Source organism: Nilaparvata lugens, chromosome 9, assembly GCF_014356525.2.
Source record: "Nilaparvata lugens isolate BPH chromosome 9, ASM1435652v1, whole genome shotgun sequence".
NCBI classification, from domain to species: domain Eukaryota; kingdom Metazoa; phylum Arthropoda; class Insecta; order Hemiptera; family Delphacidae; genus Nilaparvata; species Nilaparvata lugens.
The window spans coordinates 32697277-32714062 of record NC_052512.1 but is presented as its reverse complement, the minus strand read 5'-3'; the positions used below and the strand labels follow the sequence as shown (position 1 = coordinate 32714062).

Sequence of the window (16786 nt, the reverse complement as noted above, 5' to 3'; positions counted from 1 at the left end):
CTAATTTCCACCAGAGGCCGAACCTTTAGCCCTGAGAAATACATATTAATATATTCGAGATTTATAATTTATTAATTAGTTATTCATATTAATTTGGAAAGAAGGTATATGAGATTTTATTCGACAAGTGACAGTAAGTCGATAACTGAGCTGCATAATTTAAATGCATATGATTGATGATTTAAGAAGCACATGGTAATTTTTTGTGCTAAAAGCAAAACCTAATAAGTGAGCTATCTGTGATATTTTTCCGATTTATATAATATATTTGTTCTTATTTTATTTGTTATACTTGTTGCTCTATATATTTATTTATTCGTTGATATTTTGTGTAATATATTTGTGTCAATATTTGATGGTATATCCTTTATTTATTTCCCTATCTCCATGCATGACCAATCTCGTTATAATCTATTTAGTTACCAGTATTGAAAAATTATCAAGATCACCAGCCAACTATATTCTTCACCAGATAAGTTGGGGAAAGCAGCAATATACAGCATTGGTTATCAAATCTTTGGAAATAATACGTTCCAGAGATTTATATGAATTATCCAGTAACAGCAAATCTGATTTGAAGAATCTCAAAATCATGGTATTAAGTTGCAGGAACATAAATTATCGCATCTGCACTTGCGGAATTCAACAAATCAGTCACAGAAATTGTGGACTGTTGGAGCAGCCGACGTCAGTAACCAGCAAGAGCAGAGAACTGCGGGAGCTCCTGGACGAGCCAGTAAGAAATTGGTATTATTATTATTCTAGGAACCATAATAAGGGTTATATATCTTGTAATTCATGCTCTACAGACTGCAGCCAAGCAGGGCAACACGTTACTGAAAAAGGATAACGTTATATACTTTATTACAGCATTAACAATCTTCAAGTTTATGAACTTAAACTTGAGTTTCCTCTGATTACAGTTACAGTTACAGGCCCGGTCACACAAGAGACGGTTAAATCTCAACCGTGATCAATCTCACGAGAACCAATCAGAGAAGGCTTTTTAGAAAAAAAACTGAAGAAGCCTCTCGGAGTGGTTCTCGTAAAATTAATCACGGTTGAAATTTAACCGATTTTTGTGCAACCGGCACTAAATAATCAATCAATTAATATCCTTTCCGTATTTAATTTCGAGGTCCAAAAATTCCAATTTGACGAATCTAATGAGAACAAATTTCGCTATGGTCGCTTCCAACGTTTTAAAAGCTCTCCACCTGTCTGCTCATAGCGAATAGTGTATTACAGCTTAGAATGAAACAATCTTCAAGTTTTGATTACAGTTAACTCTGATTACAGAGGTACAGCGCCTATGGCCTGGTTGCACAAAATCCAGTTAAATTTCAACCGTGATTAACTTTACAAGAATTCAAATTTTTCAAATTCAAATTTTATTCAATCCAATTCACAATTTTTATAAATTATGGGAAAAATCATACAGCCTAACAATATTAGAGTAATAAGTTATATTATAAAGTACATAGAAGTCAAATTCATTAAACAATAACTACAGACAAGAATTCAAACCTGCTGAATCAGGACTAATTCAGCATGTTCGAATTCTTGTCTGAAGTAATTGTTTAATAAATTAGACTAATAATTCTTATAATTAAGAATTAACCAAGAATTCTTATTCTTAATAATTAAGAGCCAATCAGAGAAGGCTTTTTTGAAAAGACGGCTGTTATGATTGCTTCTCATGGTATTAATCGGGATTAAAATTTAACCTGCTTTTGTGCAACCGGCACTCTATGTTCGAATCAGATTTATTGTGGGTGAGCACTTTTCCACAAGGAAGAGAGCAGAGTCTCATCGTCATGATAAGTAAGACGTCATGGATACATATATCGATATCCATAGCTTGGAATCGATAGTTTCTTATTAGAATCGATAGTTTAGTAATAGAATAAAATGTATTTACAGAGTCCGTGGTTTACAGAAGCCTAGTTGGCAGAGCGACTGTTATGAATTCCTGTTATTGAAATTGAAGAGCTTGAAATCATATTCATTTAAAGTAGGTTATCTTTTATAGTAAAGTCACTACCGTAGCGATACCGTACCGTCTTGTACAAGACTGACAGATCATTTTTAAAAAAACAAGATTTGAAGCTTTAAATCTTTTTTTTTTTCAAAGTAGCCTACTAGTTAAGGCCTGGTTGCACAACAGCCGGTTACATTTAAATCGTGATTAATCTCACGAGAAAAATATCATTTTTACATAACCTCTAGACTGTGTATTCCAAATTGAGGTGTAGAGCAGATTTGGGCGAATGCCTGTTGTTTCTACCTGGATTGTATTTGTATGAAAATAAATATTTCGAGCCAGTTGCCACTTCATGGTCTTTCAATTCAACAACTACGTCGTAAATTGTTTTACAATTTACCTAACGCATTATTATTAATCCACTTTCAGCACCATAACATAAACATAACCAACTCTTGCAACATGCAACTGCCAATCAACAATGATCAAAGTATAGTTGTCAAATCAACAAACTATCGATTCTAAGCAACTTGAATATCGATATAAGTATCAATGAAGTCGAGACTCTGCTCTCTTTGTGAAAAAGTGTTCACCTTTATTGGGTTTTGGTATCGACAGACCAATATCGATACATAGCGCAGTATCGATACGGTGGAGTATCGAGCGTGAGCACTGCTGCCAACAGACTAGTGGGAGGAGGTTTTTGTTTGGGGTGGTGGCTGAACTGCTGATAGGAGTTTCTGTTGCCGCGACGCGAATCTACTTTGCAATCACTCATCAGTCCGGGTGCGACGCGGCTGCAGGTTAAAGCCTACCTCGTCGCGTTACCTCGTGAAGTGAGCTCGAGTGTCTAAATATTCGTTGTGCTGACCTGCAATACAGCTAACATCCACTGACAAGTGTTAGTGAAATAATATGCTAGTGAGGACAAGAGTTCTGCTAGTTTATGTCGGAAACACACGCCTTCAGTCACACTCATTAACGTAAGGGTCAACATAACCAAATTCTCACCATTCAGACAACGTGATTCAGGTTGGGCTACAACAGGCATAGACATGAATACTTCAGGCAATACGTAGACACGCTTAACCCTTGATGTGTATGCTACATTTTTCTTGGCCAGAGTTCATGCAGTGTCCAACACACACTGATTTAAATTTGCGGCGAATCTTTAGGTCTAGAATGATTGAAAGGAGAAAGAAAGTTGTCAATGAAAAAGTCTGAATTTATTGGGTATAACTACTGTATAGAAAAACACATGGTGAAATTCATTAGTATCCTATCCTATACTAAATTAAACGAGCAACTTCTGTTTATATGTTTAGATGTTTGGATGTTTACATGTTTATAATTATGTTTTTATTCCACCAGATCTCGAAAACGGCTCCAACGATTCTCACGAAATTCAGAACATAGTGGGTTTGTAATATGGATATGAGATTGCACTAGGTCTCATCCCTGAGAAAACTAGCTGAAGGACATTAAAAGGATAATTATTAGGCTATTCATCCTTGGAAAAACAGATTATAATAATTATTTCGTCGTCTGTTGGTGATGGAAGTGAGTGAGCGAGTTCATGTGTGTGGGACTGTGTCAAAATTATGACTCAGCTGTTGAACTTTTGTAATCATTCAATCAGGTACTTAGAGCCGGTTGCAAAAAAACCGGGTTATTTCAATCCTTATTGATTCCAGTAGATCCATTTTTCCGGAATGGTCTTCTCTGATTTGGTTCACGTGAAGTTGATCAGGATCAAAATTCAACGGGCTTTTGTGCAACTGGGCCTTTGTGAGGGAAATTTTTGCAATCCTCTGGGAATTATCCTCAATTTACTGTTATTACTTAGAACATTTCTGTATGAATGTTATTATACATTTATAAATCTATAAATGCCGGGATATTTTGAATCCTGATTAATTCCAGTAGATCCATCTTTTTGGAATGGTCTTTTCTGATTTGGTTCACGTGAAGTTAATCAGGATTAAAATTTAACCGGCTTGTGTGCAACTGAACCTTTGTGAGGGAATTTTTTGCATTCTACTGGGAATTAATCTCAATTTAATGCGATTGGATAAAACATTACTTAATGAATGTTATGATAATTTCTTCTTTTGTAATAAATTGTTTATGCTTTTTTACTCCAGAGCGAAGCATGATCCCCGATATCTATATTAAACGAGCAGTTTCTGTATATCTCTCTATATTTTTATATTATTATATCAGGTTATATGGTTATTTATGATCAACGGATCTCAAAAACGGCTCTAACGATTTTCACGAGATTTGGAATATAGTAGGTTCATGATATAAAAATTCGATTGCACTAGGTCTCATCCCTGGAAAAACTCGCTAAACGACATTAAAAGGATAATTCATCCTTGAAAAAACAGCTGAGACTTTCGTCGTCTGTGGATAATAAAAAAGTGCGTCTGTGGAAAATCAAAATATCTCATCCCCGAGATTCATAGGCTGACATATCCAGCTGACGTAAGCCACCTGTAATAGTACTCTACTTCACAAGTCCGGTAACGATAATTTACCGCATAAGTATGATTGCTTCTGCCCGAAACGTAGTTGAGGGCAGAATTATCATACGAATGCGGTAAATACGTTACTGTACAAGTTAAGTACCATATTTTTCGTCATATCTATCTGAGAAAGAATAATATTGCTGAGAAACAGAAACCATCACCTGCTTGTGCTCGAGTTACTGCATTTTATAAACATGGCCTAGCCCGTAGCGCCTAGTTCATAACAGACAAACCCATCGAGCTCAAATAAAATAATAAAGGCCTATATTATAAGATTTCAGATGAGTTCTTATAACTTGAAACTTCTCAGATGAGTTCTTAAATTATTTGAGTTATCACATTAACATAGTACTTTAATTTACTATAGAACTAGGAAACATACTCTACTGTAAAGAAAACATATTATGATTTCTTCACAGTATAGTATGCTGTAATGAAAATCACTTGTTTTCTTGTTCTGCAAACAGCTGTTTACCGGCTTGATTCAATGCATGGAAAAGAGCTGCAATTGAGTAAGTATGACAAAAAATATGAACACGAACATTTGAAGAAATTATGTTCTGTTTATCAATAAATAAAAATAACGAGCGAAGCTAGGTGCCCCGATATTAGATTAAGAACAATAAGCCCCGATATAAGAACAATGATTTGAGTAATGCAAGTGAGAACAAGAAATTAAAGCCTGTCCAAGCAGTTGCCTATATCTCATAAGATATAAATTAGATTTAACAATTGACAGCTTTGTTATAATAAACCTAATTATACATAACCTTCAACCTTGATATCCTATGTTTGCTACAATATTTGTTAATATACTATTTACTATTCTACAGCATCTACTTACTATTTTGGACTTTCTGAAGTGAACATGTTTTCTGAAAAAAGAGAAATAAACGTAATAAAGGTTTTTCTAGCTAAATTTCTCTCCTTTTGAAATTAGCTGAATGGTCCCACACATGCACTCGTTCACCTACTACCATTACGGTATCGACAGACGAAAAAATTTCCTGCTGTTTTTCCAAGGATGTATTTATCATTTTAATGTGCCTCAGCGAGTTATATCAGGGTTGAGACCTAGTGCAATCGAATTTTTATATCATAAACCTACTTTGTTCCAAATTTCTTGACAATCGTTAGAGCCGTTTTCGAGATCCGGTCACATACAGATATATAAACATCTGAACATCTTAACAGAAATTGCTCGTTCAATAGTATAGGATAAAAATCTGGTGTGACAATCGTTAGAGCCGTTTTCGAGATCGGTCACATACAGATATATAAACATCTGAACATCTTAACAGAAATTGCTCGTTCAATAGTATAGGATAAAAATCTGGTGTGACAATCGTTAGAGCCGTTTTCGAGATCCGGTCACATACAGATATATAAACATCTGAACATCTTAACAGAAATTGCTCGTTCAATAGTATAGGATAAAAATCTGGTGTGACAATCGTTAGAGCCGTTTTCGAGATCCGGTCACATACAGATATATAAACATCTGAACATCTTAACAGAAATGCTCGTTCAATAGTATAGGATAAAAATCTGGTGTGGCGCACTCACACAACTTTCCTTTCCGTTATGAAAATTGATCACCTGAAGCTAGTGTTCACGCGCATCTCAAGTCTACTATTCAAAGATCCTAGCCAGCTGGTGACAGGACAATAACGCTTGAGACACACGAAGTCTGCTATCTCTTCTTAGTGAATGATTTAATAGAATCAACAGTTGCCAACAGTTTGAAATTGGAATAATAACATTTTTTTCGAATTTCGAGCTTATTTTAAATTTTAGGTGAAAATGTTACTGAACATTAAGGCTGTGCAAAGGCTGAAAATAGACTTTCTGCTCGTGATATTTTTCAAAGTTTTTCGATTTGTATGTCACCAAGCTATCAACATAAAAAAGTTTTTTTCTGATCATTACTTTTTGTGATATGAGCGCCCAAAGTTAAAATTTTTGGGACAGAACATTTCAAATTCGGTGAGAGATAAATCCATGAGATTTAGGAGATGGATTCTCCATAGTATTTTCGATCTAGTGAAACAAACATATCCTGAAAATATCATTTTTAATATAGTTATTCAATTTACTAAAAATAACCAAAAATAACTTTTAGTTGAGTAATTTTTGGTAAATTGAACATCTTAACAGAAATTGCTCGTTCAATAGTATAGGATAAAAATCTGGTGTGACAATCGTTAGAGCCGTTTTCGAGATCCGGTCACATACAGATATATAAACATCTGAACATCTTAACAGAAATTGCTCGTTCAATAGTATAGGATAAAAATCTGGTGTGACAATCGTTAGAGCCGTTTTCGAGATCCGGTCACATACAGATATATAAACATCTGAACATCTTAACAGAAATTGCTCGTTCAATAGTATAGGATAAAAATCTGGTGTGACAATCGTTAGAGCCGTTTTCGAGATCCGGTCACATACAGATATATAAACATCTGAACATCTTAACAGAAATTGCTCGTTCAATAGTATAGGATAAAAATCTGGTGTGACAATCGTTAGAGCCGTTTTCGAGATCCGGTCACATACAGATATATAAACATCTGAACATCTTAACAGAAATTGCTCGTTCAATAGTATAGGATAAAAATCTGGTGTGGCGCACTCACACAACTTTCCTTTCCGTTATGAAAATTGATCACCTGAAGCTAGTGTTCACGCGCATCTCAAGACTACTATTCAAAGATCCTAGCCAGCTGGTGACAGGACAATAACGCTTGAGACACACGAAGTCTGCTATCTCTTCTTAGTGAATGATTTAATAGAATCAACAGTTGCCAACAGTTTGAAATTGGAATAATAACATTTTTTTCGAATTTCGAGCTTATTTTAAATTTTAGGTGAAAATGTTACTGAACATTAAGGCTGTGCAAAGGCTGACTTTCTGCTCGTGATATTTTTCAAAGTTTTTCGATTTGTATGTCACCAAGCTATCAACATAAAAAAGTTTTTTTCCGATCATTACTTTTTGTGATATGAGCGCCCAAAGTTAAAATTTTTGGGACAGAACATTTCAAATTCGGTGAGAGATAAATCCATGAGATTTAGGAGATGGATTCTCCATAGTATTTTCGATCTAGTGAAACAAACATATCCTGAAAATATCATTTTTAATATAGTTATTCAAATTACTAAAAATAACCAAAAATAACTTTTAGTTGAGTAATTTTTGGTAAATTGAATAACTTTTTCAAAAATTGATATTTTCAGGAAATTTTTGTTTTACTTGATCGACAATACCATGAATAATCCATCTTCTAAATCTCATGGATTTATATATTAGACTACCGAATTTGAAATATTCTGTCCCAAAAAATTCTTGATGATATACAAATCGAAAAACTTCCAAAAATATAACGAGTAAAAAGTTTATTTTTAGCCTTTGCACAGTCTTAATTGTAGAGATTTTCATATTCACTCTTTTTCACTTGGGATTTTTTGTTTTAATTGTATCTGAAGCCTGATAATTGGGAATCCAAAATCAAACTTTGCATAGATGGGGCGGTGCTCCTGGAATTGTTACAGATATGAGACTTGTGGCAAATGTATTTTGATCGAGTCAATTAAAATTTCTAGATTTCTCGCGTGATACGGTAAGATAATTGATTACACAGCTGATCTCCCACACAGGCACACGCATCTTCTGTTATCGACAGACCACGAAATCATAATCTTTTTTCCAAGGATGAATTATCCTTTCCATGTCCTTCAGCGAGTTTTCCCAGAGATGAGATGTAGTGCAATCAAAGTTTGATATAATAAACAGATATACAGAAATTGTTCACTTAATATAATAGTATAACAACTTTTTTTCGCACTCTCAATGTTTTTTTTATATCCAGTGAGTCAGTTTTATATTAACCAGCTGAATTCATTTTCAACGCATGAAGGACTGTCTGTGTAACAACTCCCAAATAGCAGATGTTTTGAATGAATGAATGGAAGAACTGTAGTAATTGCATGCAATGAATTCTTTAGCTGACTAAATGATGAATCACATTTATTCCCATGCACTTTCAATGTTATTTTCATATCCTGAGAAAGGACGAATGAGTAAGTCAATTCTATTGTCCAACGAACTTGACTTGTAAGAAGGTTAGAAGAATACGTGTTCAAAAATTGAAGCTGATTGATCAATTCTCTCTAAAGTTATTAGTTGCGACTTCTCATATCTATTTTTTCTTTTAAATTTATAGAAGATTTATGTGTGTTTTGAATTGTGAATAGAGTTCAATAAATAATTGAAGAATGTTAAGTGACACATAAATTAGCTACAGCATTTGGACTGTTGTTTAAATTAGAATTGGAACCGTTTTGGGCTTATAAGCATGTGGTACTTTTCTGTAAGTTGTGTAATTCTGAATGGTTAAATAAATAAATGAATACCTTTGAGGAGTTGAGAATTATATCGTTGATAGTCTTGTTGAACGAGCGTTAGCGAGTTCTCACTTTTGTCTCACTCAAGGCCAAAGTCGTTGTCTGTCTGTTTTACAATAACTTTAGAAGGTATTGATCAACCATCTTCAAATTTTGTAGAACATACAAACAGACTGACAATGACTTGGGCCTTCAGTGAGCTAACTCGCTAACGCTCGTTCAACAAGACTATCAACGTTATATCTCTCAACTGGTCAAAGGTATTTATTTATTTATTCAATCATTTAGAATTACACAACTTACAGAAGAGTACCACAGGCTTAAAAGCCCAAAACGGTTCCAATTCTAATTTAAACAACAGTCCAAATGTAGCTAGGTTATGTGTTACTTAACATTCTTCAATTACACACTCAATTTACAATTCAAAACACACAAGAAATCAATTAAAAAAAAAAGATATGTCAAGTCGCAACTAATATATTTAGAGAGAATTGATCAATCAGCTTCAATTTTTGAACACCTATTCTTCGAACCTTATTACAGGTCAAGTTCGTTCTATAATAACTTTAGAAGGAAGGTATTGATCAACCATCTTCAAATTTTGTAGAACATACAAACAAACTGACAATGACTTAAGCCTTGAGTGAGTCAAAAGTTAGAACTCGCTATCGTCCGTTCAACAAGACTCTCAACTCAATCAGAGGTATTAGAAGTCCCAAGTAAATATAGCAGAAGTCGATGAATCATACAGACTGGGAGATCTTAGCAACCATAGAAAAGTGAAGTTTCAGTGTTGGGGAAGCCCTCTTACTGAAGTGACCCAGGGTCTAAGTGAGTGAGTAAACAAACCACCGAATCCAACCCAAAGACAAATAATAAACTTCACCCTCGAGGGGGTCTGAGGGGGCGGGGAGGGTTTAGGTAGTAGAATGGATGGGGGTCAAGCCCAAGCCTGGAGACCTCCAAGCAAGTTCTCGAATCCTGTGGGGCGGGGGTGCAAGGGTTTTAGTTTTGGGATAATCGGAACGAGACTGTTTATACGTTCTGAATAAGTAAATTCTGTTGTTGTACTTTACTAGTTTCTCTTCCCTTCTGCCCCACCATCGCGAAGTGATCCCTGATAACATTCCATGGAAAGAGAGAGTTGATGTAGCCCCTTCCCTTAACATCACCCTTTCAACTTGGGGGTGCTTGTATCGGTAAAACAGAAGAGAGAGGAGGAGAGGGAAATAGAGAGAGAGAAGGAGTGACAGTGAGTGAGAAAGTGAGACAGCTAAGATTAAATTAGATTAGATGCACAGGGAGTGAGAGAAAGAGAGGATGAGTGAGAAAGAAGAAGAGACAGAGAGTAAAAAAATTAGAGAGAAGATTAGATAAGATTTGTGATACAGAGAGTGAGAAAAAGAGAGGATGAGTGAGAGATTAGATCAGATTTCTTTATTTTTATGTATGTTACAATATTTACTGACTTATACACTAATTTACAGTTAATGACGGTAATGCTGATTATTCAACGAATTTTACAAAGTATGAAAAATTGATCAATGAGAATGAAGATTAGATGCAATTGGAATAACGATAATATAAAATTGTAATGTAACTTCATAAATCGCCGGTGTTTCAACAAATAATTGTCGATTCTCTAAGAAGGATATAAAATGATATCCTCCCCATCAACACACGACCGGGAAGAGAGAGAAATAGAAAGAGAGAGAGAAAGTGAGAGAGACAGAGAGTGATTCAGATTCAGATTCAGTTTCCTTTATTCATGTGTTTAACAAAACATTATTTAACTAATGTTCTAGCGTTGAAGATAAATACCAGAACCAATGAGTTCTACAATGATACTGAGCAAGAAAAGTGATGAAATATGCAAAATTTGAGGTACTACTGTAATGTTTTCACATGAAACGGTGAAGTTTGGATCTTAAGAAGTCCATTTTTAGAGAGGGTATCAAGGATACCCTCTTCTTCAGCACTTTACCGTAGATAAAGAGAGTTGAAAAAACAAATGAAATATTATGTATAAGCGCTTAAAAAAATAAGACTAAAAATATCAATAAGTAAAAACCAAATCATAGAAACGACAAATCATTTAGAGTTGAATCGATTAACAGAAAAAAGTAAATAGTCATAAGGATAAAAATGAAGATAAAGTTAAATTCCCAATAATAAGGAAATCGATATGATATAATAATAAGGGAGTGAAAGTTATTATTAGAAAAGAGATTTGTAAATGTAAATCCAAGAATAATGTTAGTAAGAAAGGGAAATTATTATACGAAAGAGATTAGTTTATGTAAATAACAAGATGATGTGATTATGAAAGTTCATGAAAAAATAATAATAATTTTAATTAGGGAATTATGAAGGGGAAATTATAATACAAATGAGAGGGGAAGGGATATGGAATAAGAATGCTAAGATCCACTCCAGGAAGAGTTTGAATAAGAAACAATATTGAATGTAGCCTATACACAATTTTTATGCTAAATTTACATGAATGATAATGCAAAAGAGAAAACCCATCATTCCTACTTGAGAGTGAAGGGAAATGATTATAAAGGATAAGGATAAACTTATTCATTTATTGTATAAAACTCTATAATCATAATACAATTATGACATTGGAGAAAAACTAGGCTGAGCCTGTACTATTTCTCTCCAAAAATTTTTATAAAATGTTAATGTTGTCCAAAAGATAAGGTTATGTAATCACACACTGTTTCTTTACTTGATTTTCGGTCCAGGAATGATGATTTAAAATTTTGAATTTTGAAGGTTGATTTAATACTCTGAATGAATCACAGAATGTATCACAATATAATTAAAAACATTAGAAATATTACACTTATTTAAAAAAATTTGATACAAAATCAAAAACCTATTCATTATTTGTTATTTACAGCTGATTTAATAATGTTTGTTTAATAATTTGTTATTTAATAATGATTGAGGAAGGTTAAATTTGAAAGTTATGGTGCTCTAGGGTTGGTCAGTTTCAGCCATTTTTTCTGAACGATATGGTCTCAATGTACGGGTGAAGCCCGCTCTACTCTCTATAGACCTAATTTGATTTGGGAGTGCATTCCATGCACGATAACCGCTAACAAGGAAGGATTTTGTATAAATAGTTGTTCGATGATTCAGAATTCTTGGAGTATTTTCACCTGTTCTAGTGTGAAAAGCATCGATTCTCCTACCTTCAGAGATAAATTTAAAATCGTTTTTGAAATAGACTGGCTTACCATGTTCTAGAATGTCCCTAACAAGCTTGATTATTCGAAGCATTCTCTGATCAGGTAACTTTAAAGAGAGAGAGAGAGAGAGAGAGAGAGAGAGAGAGTGTGTGTGTGTGACAGGGTGAGAGGAAATGATGTAAAGCGGTAGGATTGAAGGGGAGTGTGGCAAGATATTTGTGAAGAGGGGGCTTTTTACCAAAAGTCTGTGTCAAATTCTACTCCTCCACAGACTCACTTCCACTAAACTCTCAAGCTCTCAACAGACTTTTCCTCCCCCTTCCTTTTCCCTACTTCTCCTTCTTCTCCCACTCCTCCTCCTCTCCCTCCACTTACTCCTCCTCTTCCTCCTCTTCATCCTCTACATCCTCTTCCTCCTCTTCCTCCTCTTCCTCCTCTTACTCCTCTTACTCCTCTTACTCCTCTTCCTCCTCTTCCTCCTCTTACACCTCTTCCTCCTCTTCCTCCTAATCCTCTTCTTCCTCCACTTCCTTCTCTTCCTCCTCTTCCTCCTTATCCACTACCACCTAATCATTTTTTTCTCCCATCCCCTTTTTCTCCTTCTTCTAAGATCTCCATATTTCTCCTCTTCCAGTGTATTCTTCTTATTATTATCATTATCATTCTTATTCATCATTATCTTCTTATTCTTCTCCCTCTTCTCCTTTTTCTTCTTCTTCGTCTCCGTCTTCTTCTGCTACTTCTTCTTCTTCTTCTACTTCTTCTTCGTCTTTGTCTCCTTCTGCTACTTCTCCTCCTCCTCCTTCTTCTTCTTCTTCTTCTTCTTCTTCTTCTTCTTCTTCTTCTTCTTCTTCTTCTTCTTCTTCTTCTTCTTCTTCCTCTTCTTCTCCTTCTTCTACTCCTTTACCCTTACACCTCCCCTCCTCTTTCTTCTTGCCCTCCTCCACGTCCTCCTGTTTTCTCTACTTCTTCTTCCTCTTCGAATGAAGAACAGAGAGAGACAGAGAGTGACGAGGTATTAAGCGAGTGAGTATGAGAAGGAAATATGCTAGTTGAAAGGGAGCAGCCCCTCCAGAAGTAAGGGATGAGTGAACCCCCTCGTATTTCAAAGGACCACTGTGACCCGACTTTGCGGTTGCTAATAGAGTTTCGAAACAAACATAATATAGAACATGAACACAGAAGACTTCAATTATTCGAACAACGATACTTCCCCACAGAAGACAAATGCAAGACAAGCTGCATTGCAGATTGAAGCCAGTAAGAGTCAAAAAATAATTTGTTTTAGATGAAAACCTAAAGTGCAGTCTATGTGGATATTAAGATTCGAATCTCAATATCGGGGACCGAGCTTCGCTCTGGAGTACAAGGGCATGACAAATTTATTACGAGAGAAGAAATTATAATAACATTCATACAGAAATGATCTATCTAATCAAAGTATTCTAAGTGAAGTGAAAGATTAATTCTCAGAGGAATGCATAAATTTCCCTCACAAAGGCCCAGTTGCACAAAAGCCGGTTGAATAAATCCTGATTAACTTCACGTGAACCAAATCAGAGAAGACCATTTCAAAAAGATGGATCTACTGAATCAATCAGGATTGAAAATAGCCCGGATTTTTTGCAAAAGTTCAACAGCTGAGTCATAATTTTGATAAAGTCCCACACACATGAACTTGAAATCGCTGTCGTATGGGTTTTGAGAAGAAATTTTGAATGAAAAAAATTCTGTCAATACAACGATTTTCTAAAAATATTGAACAATTTATAAATTATTGATAATCAGAATAAGGAAACCCTATTACTAATTATCCGGTATCCTCATCTAATGGAATGAATTCAGGAAAAATTAAAATAAATGTTTAGAAATTCATTTAAAAAAAAAATTACCACTTCACAAAATATTATATGACAATATGACAATATAAGGATATAAGGATATGACAATATCCTTATTCTAAATTGATGATGGGCCCATTTATTTAAGTCTTCCATGAATCTCAATGCCGGAAAATATAATTTGATCGTCACATTACTTCGGTACCGAGTTACGTCACAATTTGCTTAAAAGAAAACACAGCTTGGCAATTATTCCCTATCTTCCATATCCGTTTTAATCTGTTCCTCGTATGATGACTTGGAGTCCCTTGTCTCCTATTCATAATTGTGGATTGATTTGGCATTAACAAGAATCGTTCTTCCATAGTCAGTAGTAAATTAGTTTGCCACAAACATGGACCGCTGTGAAATAAGAGAGCCAAGAATAATTTCTAATTCGAACTTAATACTTTCTTTCAGAAAAATCTTTCTTTCTAAAAGGAACAATTCAATGATTACATTAGTGTGAACGATTATCTCAAGAACATTCAGACTTCACCCTTTGAATTGTAACGTAGTCTAATTATACATTCTACTTTTACATTAAGTTAATAATCCAGTTATAACGTTTAAGAAAATTATTGATAATTACTTTTCTCAATGAACTATATGACATGATATTTTATGAAAACTAATTAATAATAACATTTCTATTCTACTTGAGTGAATTACTTTCGAAGTTAGTCAACTCTTAGAATGAACAAAAATTTAAATATCAATTGCGCACATAATCTATCAATCTGTTCTAATGAAAGTAAAAATGAAAAGTACCTAAAATATGATAAAAAGTATAACAAATAGTTTACCTTTAATAGCAGGTGTGAGTATAGCTTATATAAAAATATCTTCATATGTCGAAAAAGTCAAAATCATTTAAAAAATAGAAAGAAAGAGCCGTTAGAGCCGTTTTCGAGATCCGGTGAAACACAAACATATAATCATATAAACATCTAAACATTCAAACATCGAAACATCTAAACATATAAACAGAAATTGCTCGTTTGATAGTATAGGATATCGGTGCACCGAGCTTGGCTCGTTATTTATTTATCGATAAACAGATTACAATTCTTGAAAATGATTGGTGAAGGACTAACAGGCACAGCCCAAAACTGTTTCTTCCCCGAATTTTGATTTATCCTAACATAGTATATAGTCCTAAATCGAATTCAAAATATATCTATTTGTAATTGATGATGTGTTTGTTTTTTGAAGTGTGAATAAATTGTTTTTTTGATGAGTGATAGCAGCTTAACCTATAGATTTTGATTTGGAGACTGTAGTATAAATTTGAAAAGGGACAGTTTTGGGCATAAGCCTGTTGTGTCTCCTCATATAGCTGTAAAAATAATTGTACGACTGAGAAAATGAATATAAACTATAAATTCAATCTCTCGTTACAAAGTTTCTATGCTTTTACACTCCAGAGCAAAGCTCGGTCCCCCGATATTTAGTAAGTTGAATCAACAGTAATATCTATAATTTGAAGTCAAATATCTGTAGGCTTCCACTCCTTGTGCCCTAAGTTTACAGTAGCTATAAATAAGGACCTATCCAGTGGGCTACAAGAGCAAACTTCACACTTGGACTCTTGTATTGTAGTAGGATAATAAGTTTCGTAATATTGTATTGTTTGTGGATAATTGGTCTATTCTGTATTTACGAAAGATATTAAAAGCGAATGATAATACGGGTCTTGTAAACCAATCACAGGGCTCTGTGAACAAGATCAACAAAGATTTGGTTTGGCGGTCAATCGTGGATGGTCAAGAGAATTTGAACTAAACTCACTTTCGGAAGAGATACTCTTGGTCCTGAATTTGAAATGTATTAACTGCATCTGAAAAATTCAATAAGGAGGTTTTAGGTTGAAACACTGAACAGCATGCTATATCATATTATTTTGTTAAGAGAAGTAGGCTAAATAGTAGTTTAAAAGTCATCGGATCCGCCATTTTGAATCCAACTTCAACTTTCAGAGAGATAAAGTGGTCATATGATACATGATTTTGATACAGAACTTCAAGTGAAAACAAATGACGAAAACCGCACAGCGATATATTGAATCGTTATGAAGATAGACACATCATAATATACTGATAAATTATAAAGAAATGCAATGAATGACTATATTGAAAATCTGTCGGATCATACTTCACTGTTTAGTGCCATGACAGTTTAAACTAAATTTCATTTTAAACTGGATTGAATCTATATAAAGTCTCGTTTGTTATAATTCGGTTCATTTTGAGTTTAAGCCATCAGCTGATTCAATTCAGTTTTAGCTTTGACTGTGCAAACGGGTCTTGAAGTGTTGAAGATGTGGGTAGATGCTACTATAATGCTGCGTTTACACCGGAGTTATTAACAAAATGTTTATTTTTACGTCCTTATAGATTCTATTAGATTGAATGGAACTTGACAAACACATATGTTCATCATGTGTATGATAAGTTATGTTCAATCTAATAGAATCTATAAGGATTAAATTATTAACATTTTGTTAATAGCTATGGTGTGAACGTAACTTTAGGGCCGGTTTCCGAGCTCGAGATTTAGCCAAGTTTTAGACTTAAAACAGCTGGAGTCAGAAAATTAGCTTTTCAAAACCGGGCGTACTCGCATTTTTCATAATAATATTCATTTTCTCATTTACAATTATTGGAAACGTTTTGCCTTGAATTTTTTTTTAAGAACTCAAAATAGCTGAAACTTTACACTATTTTCTCTCTATTTTATTTTGTGTTGAATGCTCTAGTTTTCCGAAATCTAAAACGTAGACTG

At 34.2% G+C, this 16786-nt stretch overlaps 1 protein-coding gene across 1 annotated transcript in view; it reads left to right on the top strand.

Moving 5' to 3' along the window:
• The first annotated feature begins 2782 nt into the window (after positions 1-2782).
• The window catches only part of LOC120352915 (proprotein convertase subtilisin/kexin type 5-like), a 35677-nt gene continuing 21673 nt past the window's right edge, over positions 2783-16786 (top strand). Inside the window, exon 1 of the mRNA XM_039435250.1 lies at positions 2783-2967. The gene's annotated coding sequence lies outside the window, so the exon portion shown is untranslated. The remainder of the gene's footprint in view (positions 2968-16786) is intronic.